The sequence below is a fragment of the Astatotilapia calliptera genome, chromosome 8, assembly GCF_900246225.1.
Source record: "Astatotilapia calliptera chromosome 8, fAstCal1.2, whole genome shotgun sequence".
NCBI classification, from domain to species: Eukaryota; Metazoa; Chordata; class Actinopteri; order Cichliformes; family Cichlidae; genus Astatotilapia; species Astatotilapia calliptera.
In genome coordinates this window covers 24,552,184-24,573,215 of record NC_039309.1, presented here as the reverse complement: position 1 = coordinate 24,573,215, position 21,032 = coordinate 24,552,184, and positions in this window count along the sequence as shown.

The window sequence follows — 21,032 nt, the reverse complement described above, 5'->3', positions numbered from 1 at the left end:
TTTCTTTGTGTGTTGCAGTAAACTGTGTCCACTGACTGTGAGTGTTGCTGAGCCCATACAGTGATTTTAATTCCAGAATGATGTCTGTTTTCAGCGCAGTACTATCTGAAAGTCCGGTGATCACACTACCAGCCTCTGTTCAAGAAAATATTTATATCTTAAATATTGTTTAATTGATAAGCCCTTTGCCCGGCCAGCTTATTGTAGGGTCATGAACTCCCCATCTTTACTTCAGCCTCTTGCTAAGAAATATAATTAGTAGTAAGATATCCTGTCTGTATTACACAAGGTTTCTTTTAGTCTTTTGTTGGTCCTGTTTTTAATGTTGAAACTTTAAATTAATACATTTTAAAAAATGTCTCATGTTCAATATGTCATCTTCCTATTTTAAATGTAATGTTCTTTTATTCATTTCTTATTTTATTAACTGTATAGTTTATAAAATAATCGCAACATTTTGATTGTGTTTGTGAGACTAAGTAGCACAGCACAGGAAACTGTACCATGATTGGAAGATTTATGCAACGTTTGCATCTTTAAAATGTTCTTTGCCTCTTTTCAGACTAGTCTGGGTAAACCAGCAACATAGCTCACACACTGAAGTCCAATCTTACAATGAGCAGCATGTTTTTACCTGTCCTGCCCAAAGTCACTTCTACAGCCTTTCTAACCATTACACCATTGCCCACCAGGACACACACTCATCCATTTTTTCTGAGGTGGAAGTTCATTGCCCTCCTTTTTTCCCTGAGAGTCACCACTCTTAAATCCATAATTCTTCTTGTAAAGCTTTTAAAACTCCATGACTGTTAGCCTTTTGCACTCTCGACTGACAGCTTTCATCGCCTGCAGTGTGAAACATGAAAGCAAGTGGAAATGCTCTGATATCAGTCCAAAGCAGAAAAGAAGGGAAGGAGAGAACCCATACCAGTGGATAAAAGAAGAAAGCTCCAGTCTGCTGTTACACAGAGACATGCCTTGTCTCAAACAGCCTAGAACAGGAGCTTGGCTGGGATGAATTTGTCTGGGCTGGAATCGTACTGTCCTGATACTTCCTAATATTATTCAACACACCTAGGCCCATGTTTACTGAATGCTGCCACAATAACAAAAACTGATGGAAGAGAAAAACTGCTCAGATAATAGTCACCAATAAACTAACATAGAAACAGCAGCCAGTTCATTTTCTCTGCTGACAACTCACATCATTGAGAAGCATCTGATATCCCAGGCACAGTAGCTCTGTGGCTACTGAAACTTTGTTAGTGGTGCTGTTGAACCACCACTCCTCTATGCAAAACCCAGATACCAATAACGTTTTTGTTGTGTCCCAATTTCCACTTTTTGAGCATCTTTAATAACAACAACATTTTATGGTGGGTTGCCCTGCTGCATCTTTTAACCCAATGTTCACACAAAAACATTATCATGGTCTGAACGTCCTATTGATTACATTTGAGGTGTCAGTGAGTGGAAAACTTCTTGTTGTAACCAAGCCGTCACAGTGTGTATGTTTCTTTTACATATATACAAAGTCTCAAAGAATCAGGTCCCATCTTATCGGACCTCATAGTGCCATATCACCCCAACACTTCGCTCTCACACTTGTGTCACCCTCAGTGCCAGAGCCGACCTGTTCAGTATGCCTGCAGTAAACATAAGAGCAGACTGTAAGTAAATGTGGCCTTGATATTACATTGATATTCAATTCTGGATAGAAATATTTATTTATTTATGACTTTTATATAAATCTAACTTGAGTGACTAATTCAACTTTTGGAAACGTTGAAATCCTGGATGTTTTCAGATTTTCTTAAAAATAACAGGTGAACTGTTGTTTCTTCTTAACACTGGATTAACATGGCATGCTACTGGCTTTCTAACAGTGCACCTTAGAAAGTAAAAGAAGCGAACAAAGCAGAGATCACAAGTTTGTTGTATTTCGGTTTGTGCATGTATAGTCTGAGCAAAAATGATTAAATTAGTGTCATTGATCACAACAGGAGTTACATTGATGTTGGCCTGTTCATGCACTGTTCTTGACCAGAAGAATGTTGGAAACCACTTAGCAAATCCACACAGATCAAAGTCTAAACACAAAACCTATTGATTCTCTTATCAGTTCTCATTGGCTCCAATTTAGGAGCCACCACAACATAGTAAAGACATTACAGCCAAATTAACTGCACGTTGTGTGGTCAAATGTTTGTACATGTTGGAGCTACAACAAAACAGCAGGTAGAAACGGGGACTCCAGCCTGACTGCTCATCAGTTACCTGCTGAAGTCCTGGGTCTGGCTGCTGGACTGGGGTCACTCATCCCAGCAGAACATCATCACTCTGGGTTCTTGGCTAGCTTGACGTTAGCATGTTGTCTGTGCAGCTGCTTGCAAAGAGCCAAAGTTGTGTTAGCAACATAATGCAGTTGTTACCATGGCGCTCTCGTCTTTTTGTGCAATAGAAATAGTCATGTCCATATCAATAATTTGAAATGAAACATTAACAGTCCCATGAGTCTTTGAACAAAGCTGTTCCATCCTCAAGTACGCACAGTTACACTCAATACGCAGCTGAAATTTACACATCACTCAATATAAGAGTCATGACAAAATTCCTAGTAAGTAACTAGAATCCATAACAGCCACAATTATTTAATTATTTCATCTCATAAGAGTTCAGTCAGTAAATTAACTTAAATGTTTCATATTTGCGTACCCCTGGTTCAGACAATAGCTGTAATATTTTGTGAATGCAGGTTGGATGGTTGCTGCAGGGTTGACAAAACAGAAAGACTAGCAAAGCACAATCTCACGTGTGCTGTTTAGGAAACACGTAATTACAGACTCCATGGATGTAAACCCAAACACGAGGGTTGCCTTCAAAGTTGCATTTTATAAGCCAGCATGTATGAGAAATAAACCATAAATCAAATCTGTTCGATGTGAGATTCGTCCTCTTGCATGCTGCCTTCCTCTTGGGCACTTTCTGTTTAAACACCCATGTGGCAAAGGTTCAACATGATGCATACACGTAACCCACAAGTTCACCACAAGAACACACAAAGGCATAACCAGACACACAGTGCACGGCTCCGCTTTATGTTTCTTTTACTTTCATGTTTCAGTTCATTGAAAAACTGCTAATAAAACTCTACCATTCACAATTTAAAACACTAATTATACCATGAACATAATCCGCTCAGCACAACAGCTGTTCATAGTCGACTGTAAGCTCTGTGTCAGTGATGACAGTATATGTGCTGGATTTAAGCATAGCTACAAGCCTCCCACCTTACTAATACAAACATGATGCCGCCCCTGTAAAGTTCCAGAAAGCGTACAGTCATTGTCCCCATCACCATCCACCTCTGCTGCACACTACACTGCAGTGCTGCTGTGGTCTGGCTCACTGTTCCACTGTGGAAACACTGCAGTCTGCCTTCTGTCCAGTCCTGTTTGGTAATGAATGTGTGCTTCGCACTCTGATAAGAAAATATATCGCTGAATAGATGGTGACACTTTGTCATTACTTTGTCTCAGTATCACTTTCTTGTCTCTTAGGAAATCAACCCTGAAATGAAGATGGCCAAACCTCAACCAGTGTGTAAGTGTGTCAGTGGCAAAAGCGATTCCTCAGGGCCTGAACAGATATTAATGAGACACACATGCTTTAAACATATACACATACATATATAGTTCCAGTGAAACGGTGGAAGGATGGCACATTAGCACACTGACACATACTGCCGTGCCATAATGAAAGCTGTGACTAATGAGGCTGGTCCACATTTTATAGGTTGGATTTATTGTGTCCCTCGTCACTAGCCATAGATCTCTGGCTGCCTGTGCTTGACCCTGGAGATGGTCACCGCGGGGAAATTAATTGCCTGTTAACGTGTTCATTCGTAAACCCATGCACTGAGTGTATGCATGTGTCTCCGTACCACGGCCCAGGCAGCCTAATGTGGAGATGATCACTGGACAATTAGGTCGTTCAGTTCTATAAAGTTGGAAAACTTGGAATATAATTGGAATACTTGCCTGTGTCATATCCAGGCAACATTCAGTTAGTTTTGCTGCTAGTTTTCACAGTACTGATCCATCCAAGAAGCTCAGATTATGAGCAGAAGAGCTCCTACAGTTTATTAAAAGTGATCTTTCAGTGCTCAATTTAGGGAAGTGAAAAAAGTTGATGGGAAGCAAATCTGGTGAGTAACTGACAAGTTTATTAGTGCACTTTGTGGGAATATGCTGACATGCATGACAATTCAGTTTGTGATTGTTTTCTCTCAGATGACTCATCTGTCAAACTGCCTTAAAATTGCTTAAACCTTAATCATCACAGATGATGGCACAAACTCGTTTGAAACAGAACTTGATGTTTGGTGTCTGCAGAACCTTTCCTTTCTGGTGGGGGTGTTCTTGCCCTTTTTATTGGGTAGTGGTACAGTGGACAGCGAGGACATGCAGCAAAGGGCCCTGGATGGGACTCAAACCCCGGTCGCTGCATCTCAGCCATGCGGCCGAGTGTTTGCCTGCTAACAGACTGATGCTCAGGACCTTTCATTGCACAGTGGAATTACGTAGTGCATAGTTAGAACAGGACCTCCAGAAACTGTAATAACCGAATGCTGAGGTCAGTTTTTGTGTTTTTGCCCATGAAAATGTAATCGGGCTGTTCTGTAATTTAATCATTTTTGGTTATAATGTGCTTCATCAGCCTGGACAGACCTGGGCAGTACTCATCATTATACATGTACATTCCCTTCACAGGTACATAATAAATGAACAGACCAACAGGCCGTCATGTTTATGTAACTTTGGTTTTTGTATTTTTTCATCCTTTACTACTTTTCTCCTCTGTCCTGGCTCTTGATCACAGTTACAGATGTCCACACGATGCATTTAAAATGCAGCTTTTTTTGTTGCTCTGTAATATGTACGGGGACAAAGTAGTCACCAAACAATATATTAGTATACACATTATGATGACAGTTGTACGTGTAAGGCAGTATTGTTCGCCGTTCTGTTTGGCCCGAAAGCTGATGTAACTGTCATGAATGACTGAGGAAGAAGAACTCCTCATCCTCATCCGGGTCCTTCGTGGCAGTGTGGAGCTCATTTTCAGACAGCTGGGCAGTATTATTAGTTTGTATTCAAAAGATTGAATTTTTACCAGTTATTACATGATGCACTGATTTCTTAGACATATTTACACCAGTTTACACAATTTTGAATCTCCTGTGGACCATAAGGCTGGAGTCTGGTCATTAGGGAAATCAAGGGTCTAATATAACATTGTAAAAATCATTTTCAAAGAGATCCTGTTGAATATTGGACAAATCACCTTGCAAGCACTGCACACATCTCAATAAATGATCAATACCAGCCCAGATCATTCTGCCAGCACACAGTAAAGCCCTGGGAGTTCTGCTTACATGATAATATTTGACAAGCTCTAATTCACCAGAGGTACCCAGCCAATGCTGGGCTTCCTTTAACACATTTTCAAACATCTTTACTTTTTTCTCTGTTTTAGGGGGTGTTCAGGAAATTATCGACAGCTGTCTTAATCCGGTAGGTGAGAGAGGCAGAAACTGAAAATATCACATGTTCCACCAGCTCCAGTCACTTTATATTCTTCTGATACATCAATAGCTCTCTTTTTATTTTCTTTTTTTCTCCTTGTGAACATGTGTCCAACATCCCAATCCCAACACCCCACAGGAGTGGACCACAATAAGATCCAGAAACCAAACACTCAAGCAAGGACAGAGAACAGGCAGTATGCTGGTTCATCTGGTGAGGATAATACCTTCTATACGTATCTATACACTATTATTAGTTTTACCTCTTGTATTTCTTTGTTCTCCCTCCTCGGTGATTGTCTGCCTCACACTAATTATGTGTATGTTTGTGAATAACATATTTGTTTAATATGTGCAATGAAGGACACATCCTGGTCAAACATGACTCCAAACTTCCAGGTTTCCACTTTGGAAACTTCTAAACACAAACTGCATCATTTAGCACTCTTTTGTCAGCGAGGAACTCTGGCCTTTAAAGTGCAACACATTTCTGCCCTCATCCCCAACTGTTCACGGGAGATGGCTCTTTGTGCCTCAGAGTTCTTCCTTATAAAAGGAGTTTTTCCTTCTCACAGTTAATGCATAAGTAAAAGAAATTCCTATACATGCCCCTTCCTGATTGCTTATGTTTTAACATGTTTGTCACACTTACATGTTTCCAAATGTTAACACAGATGTTCAGAGTAAATACAGATTGTAGTTTTTTAAATGATGATTTCATTTAGTTTGGGGAAACAGCTCCAACTTTACCTCATGTAGAAAAAGTCATTTCCTTCTAAACCTAATAAGTGGTTTTGTCATCTAGCAAGAACTGCGATCAAGCATTTGCAATAACTAATAAAAAAGCTCTTGGGACAATTGTGTTGGTGACAGCTTTTGTTATAATATCAATAATATTTCTATGAATATGGGATACTGTTACATGTTTGCACAGACTTTTGTGGAATATGGAGACACTCCTGGCACTATATGAGCAAAGTGAGACTCATTTTTTAGGGTTGGTGGAGATGAGTGTGAAGATCCAAACAATTGTTATTTTAGTCACGTGTTTGTTTATTATCCTTATTGTTTTATCTGGGACAGTTTGCAGACATCTCAGAGAGAGGAGACACCAGCATCTGAACAGAGACTCAAACCAGCAACCTGCAGCTCCCTGCTTGGCTGCTCCAGTTTTCTCCTCACTCATGTTGCCCACCAGTGATTTCTAGCTGCCCACCCACACAGCAGGCTAGAATATGCGCTGAGCCTCAGCACCCAATACTTGGACATGTTTTCTTTATTAAATAATGAACCAGACCCCAAAAGTAAACAGCTGTTATTGCTAGGCAACGGGAGCAACATTTGGTGATGCAGCACCTGACATTCCTGACCATGTGGGCGGAGCATGCATGAAATGGAATGTTCAGTAGAACTGTGCAACACAAGCACTTAGTTCCAGCATGTTTCATTGTATCCAGACACAGCTAGAGACACATCTACAGCAGCATCTCTGTGCAGGACAAACGACAGTTGACGAAGAAAACAACAAAAACTTCACTTCACTCCTCTACAAAACGTTGGCTCCTTTGTTTAAAAGGCCAAAATGAATCGAGGGAGAACGAGAAGAGGATCGGCGAGTGCTTCACCATGCATTACAGTACAGCTGATTCATTTTAAATTTCAAATGATACAGGCTGAAAATGTCAAATTAAAAGAAGAGGCAGAAAAATCAAGAGGAGAAGCTAAAAATTCACAGTTTGAAACTCATGTAGTATTGCAGGAATTACTGCATGTGGGCCTCAAACTTAAAGGAGAGAAGATGGGAAAACAACAGGCAGAAAAGGAGAATGAAAAGATGAAGAAAGAACTGTTGGAAGCTCAAAAAGCATTGGAGGAAGAGAAAAGCACAGCACAAGAAGCCAACAATAAATATCAAACTGCAAAGAAGGAGGCAGGAAATGTGATGCAGGAATTACAGGAGGTGCAGGAAGCTTTTGAAGAGGAAAGAAGGAAAATGCAGTTGGCAACACAAGAAGCTGCAAATGTAACGGCTGAAGCTGAAACACTAAGAAAGGAATTACTGCATGTGAAGCAACAACTTGAAGAGGAGAAAAGACGTAAAGATGAGGCAGAAAATGAGATTGAAAATATGAAGAAAGAATTGTTGGAAGCTCAAAAAGTGTTGGAGGAAGAGAAAATTAAAACACAGGAAGCAAAGAAAGAAATGGAAGATACAAAGAGTCACACTGAAAACATGAAGAAGGAACTGATGAAAGTGCAAGAAGAACTTGCAGAAGAGAAAATTGAGATGAAGGTATTGAAGAAAGAAATGACGGTGACCAAGAAAGGCTGCAAAGACGCACTGAAAGAAATGCGAAAGCACAAAAAGGAAGCTAAAGAGCTCCTCAAACACAAAGGGAAACTGGCCAAACAGCAGCTGAAAGAAACATTTAAAGATGCCGAGGAGCAGCTCAACAAGACCTTAAACGAACTGAAGGCAAAAGAAAAGCAAGGCGAGGACAGGAGGGGATTCTGGAGCAGACTGCTGAGGAAGAACTGACCCAGCAGCATCAATAGTTTCTTCCTCCTTCCTCCTCTCTCCACCTTTCTTTCTCCCCATCCTTCTTCTTGGGACGTTTGTTTGTTTTTTAAAAACTCTAATCTAAATACATGTACTGAAACACACAAATAAAATTGCCATAACTTGACCTCATGTTGCCTGCTTCTTTTCTTGTGTGTCTGTGGATGTAAAACAGTAACACACTTTCTGCTCTGTGTCTTTAATTGTAAATAAATGTAATATGTTTTCATTTTAAAATGCAGTGCAAAAAACTTCTGCTCTGAATCTTTTTTTTAGCAAAAAGCTTTTTTTTGCCTGCTGTGGAAGTTTTCCATTCAAATAAAGCTGCAGACGAGCGGTGAGCGGTAGCTAACGTTCTTTAATCAAACACACAAAGAACAGACAACCAAGCTTGATGAAGTCCCTGCATGACCGCGGGACAGACGGTCAGCAGAGTCTGAGCCCAGCATGGCTCTCAGTTAAAAACCTTCTCCAGGAACAAAAGGCAGCACACAGCTGTTTCACACCTTAAGCTTCACACTCCCTTGCTGCCTCCCAGAGTCCTCGAAGACACAAAAGACTCTTCCTGTGGAGCTGTCTGCTTCCCCCAGCTTCCTTACTACACCCCCACCATTTGTCTTACTGTATGAGTGTGAGACATGTTAAAATCCAGTGGCACCAAGGCATCATACAATAAAATAATGTGATTAAAAGAAGCACTTAGAATTTGCTAAGGGAAAAAATCACATAAACAGGAAGTAAACAAACATGAGATCAGCTGGTCTACTGACGTTTTCTGCAAAATCCTGAACTCACTGTCACCTCAACAACATTATAATGAATGTGAAACATTACAGATCTGAGTTGTCTGAGTAACAGATGCATTTTCATTTGTCACTTTACTACAGGGAGTGCAGAATTATTAGGCAAATGAGTATTTTGTCCACATCATCCTCTTCATGCATGTTGTCTTACTCCAAGCTGTATAGGCGCGAAAGCCTACTACCAATTAAGCATATTAGGTGATGTGCGTCTCTGTAATGAGAAGGGGTGTGGTCTAATGACATCAACACCCTATATCAGGTGTGCATAATTATTAGGCAACGTCCTTTCCTTTGGCAAAATGGGTCAAAAGAAGGACTTGACAGGCTCAGAAAAGTCAAAAATAGTGAGATATCTTGCAGAGGGATGCAGCAGTCTCAAAATTGCAAAGCTTCTGAAGCGTGATCATCGAACAATCAAGCGTTTCATTCAAAATAGTCAACAGGGTCGCAAGAAGCGTGTGGAAAAACCAAGGCGCCAAATAACTGCCCATGAACTGAGAAAAGTCAAGCGTGCAGCTGCCAAGATGCCACTTGCCACCAGTTTGGCCATATTTCAGAGCTGCAACATCACTGGAGTGCCCAAAAGCACAAGGTGTGCAATACTCAGAGACATGGCCAAGGTAAGAAAGGCTGAAAGACGACCACCACTGAACAAGACACACAAGCTGAAACGTCAAGACTGGGCCAAGAAATATCTCAAGACTGGTTTTTCTAAGGTTTTATGGACTGATGAAATGAGAGTGAGTCTTGATGGGCCAGATGGATGGGCCCGTGGCTGGATTGGTAAAGGGCAGAGAGCTCCAGTCCCACTCAGACGCCAGCAAGGTGGAGGTGGAGTACTGGTTTGGGCTGGTATCATCAAAGATGAGCTTGTGGGGCCTTTTCGGGTTGAGGATGGAGTCAAGCTCAACTCCCAGTCCTACTGCCAGTTTCTGGAAGACACCTTCTTCAAGCAGTGGTACAGGAAGAAGTCTGCATCCTTCAAGAAAAACATGATTTTCATGCAGGACAATGCTCCATCACACGCGTCCAAGTACTCCACAGCGTGGCTGCAAGAAAGGGTATAAAAGAAGAAAAACTAATGACATGGCCTCCTTGTTCACCTGATCTGAACCCCATTGAGAACCTGTGGTCCATCATCAAATGTGAGATTTACAAGGAGGGAAAACAGTACACCTCTCTGAACAGTGTCTGGGAGGCTGTGGTTGCTGCTGCACGCAATGTTGATGGTGAACAGATCAAAACACTGACAGAATCCATGGATGGCAGGCTTTTGAGTGTCCTTGCAAAGAAAGGTGGCTATATTGGTCGCTGATTTGTTTTTGTTTTGTTTTTGAATGTCAGAAATGTATATTTGTGAATGTGGAGATGTTATATTGGTTTCACTGGTAGAAATAAATCATTGAAATGGGTATATATTTGTTTTTTGTTAAGTTGCCTAATAATTGTGCACAGTAATAGTCACCTGCACACACAGATATCCCCCTAAAATAGCTCAAACTAAAAACAAACTAAAAACTACTTCCAAAAACATTCAGCTTTGATATTAATGAGTTTTTTGGGTTCATTGAGAACATGGTTGTTGTTCAATAATAACATTATTCCTCAAAAATACAACTTGCCTAATAATTCTGCACTCCCTGTAGGTGGAAGATTCTGCGCGAAAGTTTTATTTTCATTTGATTTCTGTGAAGAAGACTGCAGTAAAAAGTAAACTGCCTAATGTCAGACCACTGCTCTGAATCCAGCCCAGCCCCTCCCACACCCACTCCTTATATATCACATAGTAAGTGTTTTCTCAAATTGTAACTTTAAATATGAAAATGAGTTCGCTGTAAACAAAGTAAGATACACACATCTGTGTTCTTTTCTTTCCTTTGATCTGAAAGAAAATGTTTTCTTCTAGAAATTAGAATCAAATGAATGAAAAAAGATATTTTTTATCTGAACATTTATTTTAAGAATATTTAAATTTATCTTTGTGTTACTTTTGAAGTACATTTTTTAAGGCACGACTTTTACTTTAAAAAGAATGATGGGGTTTACCACGAGTTCCACTTAACAAATAAAATTCAGTCATTTCAGTTTTAATGATTTCCAGATTGGCCATCTGTGAATGAGCCCCTGTGTAATTCCCATTAAGACTCAACCTTTCAACAATGAAACCACATGTATGAGCCCACAATAACAAACATCATATCACGAGCAGTGTATACGTGAGGTCAGTGACAGCAGCATACATCAGGACAAACATATAAGATGTGATTGTGTGAGCAGTATGCTGACAATAGCTCAGCCACCACAAAAGCTCCTAAGATTCTGCAAAACACTGAAAGCATTTGAAAAGCCCCAGCGTTATTAAGCCTCATCTGAATGTTTCGCATTTTCAGGAATGTTTCTCATCCGCCCCCACGAACTCAGATGAGGAAACCGTTTGGCTGTGGGGACGTCCTCAGATAATGCTGCCTGTTTTTCTCTTGTCTCGCCCACAGACGCAAAAATGTTTGCACACTGTGGCAGAGAAGCAAGCAAGCACTAAAAGCTATGCCAGATAAGGGAGAAGGAGAGGAAGAAGATGGAGCATTGTGAGGATGGAGGAGTAAATACAGAAAAACAGCAGAAAAGGAAGAAGAGGTTAGAATCACAAAGACATTCATCAGGAGAGACAAAAAAGGGGAAGGAAAAAAGTGAACTGAGCAAAATTGGGTTACAAGAAAGAGAAGAGAAAATTCCAGTTTCTCTTGGTAGGGCGCAGGAAGCCAAGGAAAAACAGGGAGCAAGAGGTAGTAAAAGAAAATACTGATGCAGATGTGCCGTAAAGAGAAGGAATGATCTGACAAGGAGTGACAGTATGGCAGGAGCAAAGGAAGAAGAAGGAAATGGAGAAGGCAAAGAAAGAATGACACAAAGGACAGTAAGACAACCAGAGGGCAGGACGGGACAGAAGTAGAGCGAGACGGGGGGTGTCATGGCTGAACACATGGCACACCCACACCTCGCAGGGCCTTCATTACCACTTTTGTTTCAACATCAGGTCCAGACTGAGTCAGAGGAGAACGCAGAACAAGTGCCTAGCTCTCCCTTATCACCACATCAATCAACATTTGTCTGCTGCTGCACCAGCTTACATAATCCCTCTGTGTTCAACTCTTTCTCTTTTTAACATCAAATGCAGTTCCAAAGCCCACTTGGAAATCTGGCCCCATATCTGCACGAACTTTATGTTATTTTATCTTTGTGCTGTTTCATCTTTCTTCTAAAACCCACTATGGGTGATGAAGTTATAAATTAAAGTAACAAGGCAAATTGTGCTTTATATTTAATGGGGAACTTGGGGATCAGAACGAACTGTTGTTCTGACACAACAGAGAAATGAAGTTAAACCGAACTTTGTATCAAACTGTTACTTCTATGTTTTCATTTAGTAATAGTTAGTGGACAAACACTCCACATACCAAGCGGATCGTTTTTTTACTCCACAGCAGTGAAGAAAAATACTGACGTAAATGATTAGTATCTGCTTCTTATCTGTTATCTACTATTTCACGTATCAACACAGGCAACCATCCAGTGTCACAGAGCGTTTGCAACAAACTGCTTTAAAATCTCTTCAAAATACAGTGAATTGTGATCATTTTTAATCTACCTCTGCTTTCATGGACATTTCCATTCTTTCCATGAAAATATACTAAACACAGTTACCAGTCACACATCAGTCAAAACACAAACAGTAAAGTTAATCTTGAAAAGTCCAACGTTAAAAGTAGAAATAACACTTTCTGTTTTTCATCATCATCATAATTATGACCATTTATTATGAGCCAGTCATTTGTTTCATTTCCAAGTCAGACTCTGAAGATGCATTAAAACAAGACACTCAGGAGTGAACCATTAAATTCTTTGGATTCTTCTAAAGATTCACCCGAGAGCGCTGCACAGACCAGGAGATTTCAGCTTTTTAAGGTTATGCTATTTCAGATATTGGGGGAAACAAACACAACAAATTCTCTAACTCTAACTAAGCTTCAGCACAGTTCCTTTCCATCTTAAAAATGAGGCTGACATGTGCACGCTAAAATATTAACTAAAAATTTCTAAAGAAGTTTCCTAGAATGAAGCGTTAAATTTAGTCCAAACCACAGACAAAACAGGAAAACGGCGACAGCTTACATTTTCTGTATAATTAATACCAAAGGATGTCACCATTTCCCAGAAACATGGTAGAGCTTCAGTGACTCTATGAAGTTAAAGAGAGCTGTATATAGGGCCCTCGTAAGTGTTACCACAGCAAAGAATCAAATAAACTGGAATTTTTAAAAGTTAAATAAGGAAAGTGCTGACAGTAAGTACAGTGTTGAAATCATTGCTTGCCACTTCTCCTTACCCCTCATTGTCTGTTTACCTTAATGCAACCCGTCACTGTCCGCCCACATCCTCAAATTCCCCCTGTCACCCCGCACTGTTAGAGTACCCCTAAGTTACACACACACTTGCAAAGAAAGCGGTGAGGGTGACCATGTGGGAGACGGCTGCCTGTTTGGCTCTTTCTTCTACCTTTTCTGTGGGAGGTTTCTATTTTTCTTTGTAAATTGGTGTAGGTGGCTTTTTCCTCATTGAGACTGACCATCAAAGGAATCGAAGAAGGAGGGCACTGAAGTGATGTGACAGTGGAGAGGAGCGCACTCATTTTGTTGTGGCTATTTTAGAATATTGCTTTACTGAACTCATTCCTCTGATGGAATTAATGGTGAAATCCAGATGATCAAAGTATTTTTGGTGAAAGTGACGGTGGAGCTTTGTTTCTGTTTTACAGGTGGTCATCAAATTTACACCCGTAACACGCACGCAGCACTTTTTGATTTTGATAGTTGAAAAACAAGAACAATAGAATTTTTTCTGCTCCTGATGACATGTTTAATTAATCTTATTACCCTGAATTTGAAAAAAGGTTCCCTAAATAAAATGCTAAAAAAACAGCAACCCAAAAGCTTTAAACCCACATAAGAATTTAAAAGAAAAGAATAATCTCATCTTTGCAGAGTTGTTGTAATCCAGCCACACTGGGAGCTTTTCAATCATGAACCACCTTTTAAAGCTACAGCAGCTCAGTCAGATTCAGCTCAGGACTTTGACTGGGCCACTCCAAAGTCTTCATTTTGCTTTTTTGCTCATCATCAGGATGTTTTGGTAAACAGCAGAATTCCTGGTTCCATTTACACAGCCAGTCTTTCTGAGCAGCCAAACAGCCCCAGACCGTCACCACCACCATATTTTACTGCTGGTACGATGTTCCTGTCCTGAAACGCTGAGTTACCCCAGATGTAACGGGACACACACCTTCAGTTCAGCCTTTGTCTCGTCAGTCCACAGAGTATTTTCCAAGCATCTCGGGATCATCAAGATGTTTCCTGAAACTGAGACGAGCCATGTTGCCCAGTCTCTTTCTTATGGTGGAGTCATGACACTAACTGGATGTTGTTCTGGGTCTTTTATCACCTCTTGGATGAGTCCTTGCTGGGGTTCACCACTGTTCCAGGTTTCTGCCATTTGTGGGTAACGGCTCTCACTGTGGTTCGCTGGAGTCCCACAGCTTTAGAAATGGCTTTCTAACCTTTCCCAGACTGAGAGATCCCAGTTACTTTGTTTCTCATTTGTTCCTGGGGCAATCACTTTTTCACACAGGACCATGTAGGTCTGGATTTTCCCCCTTAGTAATAAATACCTTCATTTAAAAACTGCATTTGTGTTTACTTGTGTCATCTCTGTCTAATATTTCAATTTGTTTGTTGATCTTAAACATTTAAGTGTGACAAACATAACCAGTAAAGGGCCAAACACTTTTTCACACCACTGCATGTGTGAATATTATTGAGGTACAAGATAAAAATCTCCCTTTTCTGCCCATTCTGCGACCCACTCCATTAAAATGAGCCTCCCACTCCTCCAAAAGAGAAAATTTCCATTTGTTCTGCTCTCTGCACACCGATAACATACAGAATGTTAATACTAACAAAATCTTGAAATCTGCACTGATAAAGGAGAAAAAGTGAGCGAGAGAGAAAGATAAACTAATCATCTGACTGTAATTAATATTATTTATTAATGAAGAAATCTATATAAAAATATAAATGTATGTTTTAGATCACAGGAGATATGATTTTACAAAGGATACAGAACTGTACAGTCCACATAAAGAAACCAGTGCTTTCACTTTGACTGTCTATAAAGGATTTAATTACCACTGTCCCCTCTGTTAATTACCATCTTAAACCATTGTAGGGATCTGTGTGTACCAGTGATCCCAACAACTATGTTGTCAGGGCTGTTTACCTCTGGTTGGGTCTCCCAAGACAAACCGGTGAGGGGCAGACAAGGAGTGATTCAGAAAATTCCTGTGAGGAAAATCTAGACAAGATACCGGCTCACCCTGTCCCCCACCTGGAGCACGGTCTGGGGAGGAGGTTTGAGGGACAGTGCCTGGTCGGGCTCAGCCCGGAGAAGCAGCACCGGCCTGTGGGCCAGCTGCAGGAGGCAGCATAGGGGCTGGAATGGGCCGGTCTTATTTTTGAGAAAAAGAGCATCCCTGACAAATCTTACGGCTGTATATCTTTAATGAGGGGCTGGTGAATATGAGGATATTTAAGTTCTAGCCTCACTCCTATTTTTAAATGCTACATAAAATATAAAAGGTAAAAGAAATTCCTTTTTTTAACTAAAAAATAAACGGATAATAAACAGTTTAAATAAATAGAGTGGTAAGTAACTCAATGAAAAGTATAAATTAAAATAAAATATAAAGAAACAATATATAAATTATATTAGTTACATGTGATGAGCCGTGTGCCTGACATGAGAATACGTTTTTCATTCATACCTAAAGCCATTTAAATAATTGCAGATGTGATATAAGAAACAAAAAGTCTGTTTATAGTTTTAGGATATTTCCTTTTCAAAGCTCTGGGGCAGATAGGATTTCTCACATATGAGGATCCCATTTTTTTAAGTGATGGCTTTACAATTTTGAAATGAATGCACTGGTTCCCATTTGTCATCCACCGCATGTGTGGAGGATCACCAGGGAGCAGCCAAAGATCAGCAGGTCAGACTTTATCGGCTTCCACTCATTAAAGCGATCCCCTGCCTCACTCATTAGACCAAGCTGGGCTCCACCATTGACATTTGACTTCTGGTCCATCATCAGAAAACATTAATGATAATGTTTTGTAACAGCAATAAAGCGTTTAAAAAAAGTCATTAGACAGCTATGGAGACAGCGCTAATGTGTGTCTGTTGTAAGCATGTATGAATGTAGGTACGGGCATCTGCATCTATATCGTGTGTGTGTGTGTGTGTGTGTGTGTGTGTGTGTGTGTGTGTGTGTGTGTGTGTGTGTGTGTGTGTGTGTGTGACAGAGAGAGAGTTAGGGAGAGAGAGAGAGACAAAGCAAGAGCTCATTTGCTTGTTGTGCTTATGTTATTGGAAACACCTCATATTCAGTTCAATTCAATTTCACTTATACAGCTTCAAATCAAACAGACGCCTCAAGTTGCTTTTTATTGTGAGGTTTACAGAGAAAACCCCAACAACCATATGACCCACTATGACCAAGCACTTTGGTGATAGTGGGAAGATACAAGAGGGGCATCTGCCCCGACCAGTTGGGAGTGAGACGAGGGATGTGGAAGAGCGCCAGAGAGAAATAATAACTCATAATTAAACACAGAGAGTGAAGAAGAAACAATCAGGGGGGGGTTTAGGGTAACCTGATCAGGTGCTAACTATGTGTAAAAGAAAAGATTTAAACCTAATCTTAGAAGTGGAGATGGTGCATCCAAGCTGGGACCTGGTTCCAAAGAAGAGGAGCCTGAAAACTGAACCCTCTGCCTCCCATTCTAGGAACCACAAGCAAATCAGCAGTCTGAGAGCATGTGAGGTCTTTAAGATAAGATGGGGCCTGACTATTAATGACTTTCATATGATTAGAAGGATTTCAAATTCATTTCTGGATTTAAGGGAAGCAAAAACAGGAGAAATCTGCTCTCTCTTTCTAGTCCCTGTCAGGACTCTTGCTGCAGCATTTTGGATTAGCTGAAGGCTTTTCAGGGAGTTTCTAGGACTTCCTGATAATAATGAATTACAGTAGTCCAGCCTGGAAGTAATAAATGCATGAACTAGTTTTTCAGCGTCACTCTGAGACAGGATATTTCTAATTTTAGAGATGTTGCACAAATGGAAGAAAGCAGTCTTACCTATTTGTTTAATATGTGCATTGAAGGACATGTCCTGGTCAAAAATGACTCCAAGGTTCCTCACAGTGTTACTGGAGGCCAAGGTAATGCCATCCAGAGTAAGAATCTGGTTAGATACCATATTTCTAAGCTTTTCAGGGCCGAGTACAATAACCTCAGTTTTATCTGAATTAAGAAGCAGAAAGTTAGCGGCCATCCAGGTCTTTATGTCTTTAAGACATTCCTGCAGTTTAACTCATTGGTGTGTGTTATCTGGCTTCATGGACAGATAGAGCTGGGTGTCATCAGCATAGCAGTGAAAATGTATGCTATGTCTTCTAATGATGCTGCCTAAGGGAAGCATGTATAATGTAAACAGAATTGGTCCTAGCACTGAACCCTGTGGAACTCCATAATTAACCTCAGTGTGTGAAGAGGACTCTCCATTTACATGAACAAACTGGAGTCTGTTAGATAGATATGATACAAACCACTGCAGTGCAGTACCTGTAATACCTACAGCATGTTCTAATCGCTCTAATAGGATATTATGGTCGACAGTATCGAACGCTGCACTGAGGTCTAGCAGGACAAGCACAGAGATGAGTCCACTGTCAGAGGCCATAAGAAGATCATTTGTAACCTTCACTAAAGCTGTTTCTGTGCTGTGATGAGCTCTGAAACCTGACTGAAACTCTTCAAATAAGCCTCTGCAGATGATCTGTTAGCTGTTTGACAACTACTCTTTCAAGGATGTTTGATATGAAAGGAAGGTTGGAGATTGGCCTATAATTAGCTAAGACTGCTGGGTCTAGAGATGCTTTTTGAGTAAAGGTTTAACTACAGCCAGCTTGAAGGCCTGTGGTACATAGCCGATTATTAGACGCTAATCATATTTAAGATTTAAGGTTGAAGCATTGATTAATGGTAGGACCACTTGGAGCAGTTTTGTAGGAATGGGGTCTAAAATGTTGATGGTTTAGAGGAAGTAATTACTGAAGTTAACTCAGAAAGATTAGTTGAAGAGAGTCTAAATAAATATCACTGTATTAAAAGTAGCTGTACATATTATTGATAGCTACTTTTATGGGGTGGCTGTGGCTCAGGTGGTAGAGCCGATCAGCTATTGATCAGGAGGTTGGTGGTTCGATCCCAGGCTTCCCCAGTCTGCATGTCAAGTGTCCTTGGGCAAGATACTAACCCCTAGTTGCTCTCCGATGCGTTTATCAGAGTGTGACTGTAGATTAAGTTTGCACTTGCATTTAGAAGTGCTTGTGTGAATGAGGCGTGTTGTATACAGCACTTTGAGTACTCTGGGAGAGTAGAAAGGCGCTATATAAGAATCAGTCCCTTCACCTGTAAGATGGTTAGGAATATTTTTTTCTCTAATGGTTAAAATTTTATTTGTGAAGAAATTCACTCAGTTATTACTAGTTAAGATTAAATGAATGCTTTGCTCAACAGAGCGCTGGCTTTTTATCAGCCTGGCTACAGTGCTGAAGCGAAACCTCGGGTTTTTCTTATTTTCTTTTTAAAAAATAGAGCTGCAAACTATTTCTCTAGGCTAAATGATGATCTTTAAACAGAAACATTAACAAGTGGAGCCTGCAGATAGTCTCCTCGAGGTAAAGCAAATACGTCTGGCACTACAAAGCATTCAGAATTCTGCTGGACAGGACAGGCTTAAAGAAAAAAATAGGGACACACCATTTCCTCTTCACCTTACGATTATCTGCTTTAAGGCACCCATTTGAAATTTATACCAAGAAGTCAAGTACTTGCGATTTGAGGCGTTTTCAGCTACAGTATCCAGAGTTGTATGCAGTGAAGATGTACAATTATTAACAAGATATTCAACCTCTGTGGGAGTTCAGGTAGCTGCTCTGTATCGGCACAGGGCAGTGAAGAAGATAACAGTGGAGGAATTATATCCATAAACTTAGTTACAGCACTTTCACATCTACTGTGAAGAAAAGTATTTCCCAATTCTGTGTAATCGATTACTGCAAACTGAAATGTTATTTAGAAAATGATCAAACAAAGAGGGTTTACAGTCAGTCAGTGATCAGTCTGTAGTTAGTAAACGCTCCATCGCCAAGCGTGCGATACAAGGGACAAAGACACTAATAGACTTTTAATAGAAGCTTATGTTACAAGACTTACAAAGCAACACGTAGCCATTTCGCTGGTGGATAAATCACAATGATTAAGAAAAACCAACTGATAAAATAATCAAAATAAAGAATAAAAACAATAAAACATTTTGGGGGTTTTGAATCGATGCTGTTCTCGACTATACTCTGAATTTTCCTAATTTTTCCCAATTCTCCCCACACTTTACTTTCTTTGTGGTGAAAACACAGACAGCGAAGTAGACAGAAAGAAAACAGCAAATACATTAAGCAAATGGCATCATTAAAGCCAGTTAATCTTCACCTGTTGACTTCGTACTCGTGGAGCGCTCCATTCGTCTTCCAGGACCTCCCGAGAGCCGGTCAGGTGTCAGACAGGCAAACAAATGACTTCAACTAATCGCTATTTAATTTACTACCTGTAGTCACATAGAGACATAAGGGCTAGATCGAGTCCAGCTAACCATCGGGGTGTTTGTGTGTTGATTTGTGTACATTCTAAACAAGGTGGAACTTTCTCCATTAGTCAGTGCGAGCATTAATCATAGTATCAGGTTTCTCAGCAATAGCTTGTTGTCTGTTGAAATTATTTACCACTATAGTAGCCTTACTTAATGTTGGACATCAGCTTTATGTCTTCACTTGTCTTCTGCGTTGCTGCTGTTGCTGCTGTTGTTTGGAAACTAATGACTACTGGCAACGCAAGGGTTCAATCAAAATCAGGTTTTTAAAGACCCCCGCACATCATACGGGTCAATATCTGCCAGTTCATTAACATTAATGCGAAAAACCAGTGCGTGCTGCATTTAATGACATCCACTGGCTTCAGACTGATACATGAAGCTAATTTGTGGTCTTTTGTTCTGTTCCAAAGTAAATTATCCATCACAATCAGCAGCATTAGGGTCATTACTACAATAAAGGCAATATTACTCATTGCTCAGATAAAGTAATTTGTTATTCTACTCGTATTACTTTCACATTACCCTGTAACGTAAACTGAAATGCTGGATTGCATAATTATCAGTTAATAATATAAACTTGTAGCTACAGTCCCACAAGACCAGCTCATAGGCATGTTGTAATGAGGGCACACATGCAATCTATGTAACTGCAAAGTGATCATCACAGTGATTCTACTGTAAAAATATGTAGGCACAGAAATGAAGGTTACCGGCCCGACTGCTCATCACTGTCACAGCCAAACTGACCAAACTGCAGCACTAAAATAGGCAGTTTCATAGCTGTTGTTACAAATTCAAAGAAAATACTACAATGTAAAACTCAGGCAATGCGTGAGATGGGAAACTATCAAAATAAACAGAAAGCAACGCACAACACTGAGACCCAGACAGTGAACTTGACACTAGGACTGATTGAAGAACACGTCTGATGATGTGACCCGACTGATCTGTACGAACACAGACGCACACATCGACTGTACGTGTAGATCCTCGTCCACTGAACTCGAATCATAAAATTTTACAGCCCTGATAATGGCAGACTGGCATTCAGGCATTATTAAACGTGTATCTCCATCATTCGATGACTTCAATGTTTTTATGAAAACTGATCATCTTCATTAACTTTTACTTTCACAATTTCATGCTGTGTTAAAATGTAAGATTTGCTTTTTAATTTGAAATATGACATCCTGTTCCTGTGTGTGTGTGTGTGTGTGTGTGTGTGTGTGTGTGTGTGTGTGTGTGTGTGTGTGTGTGT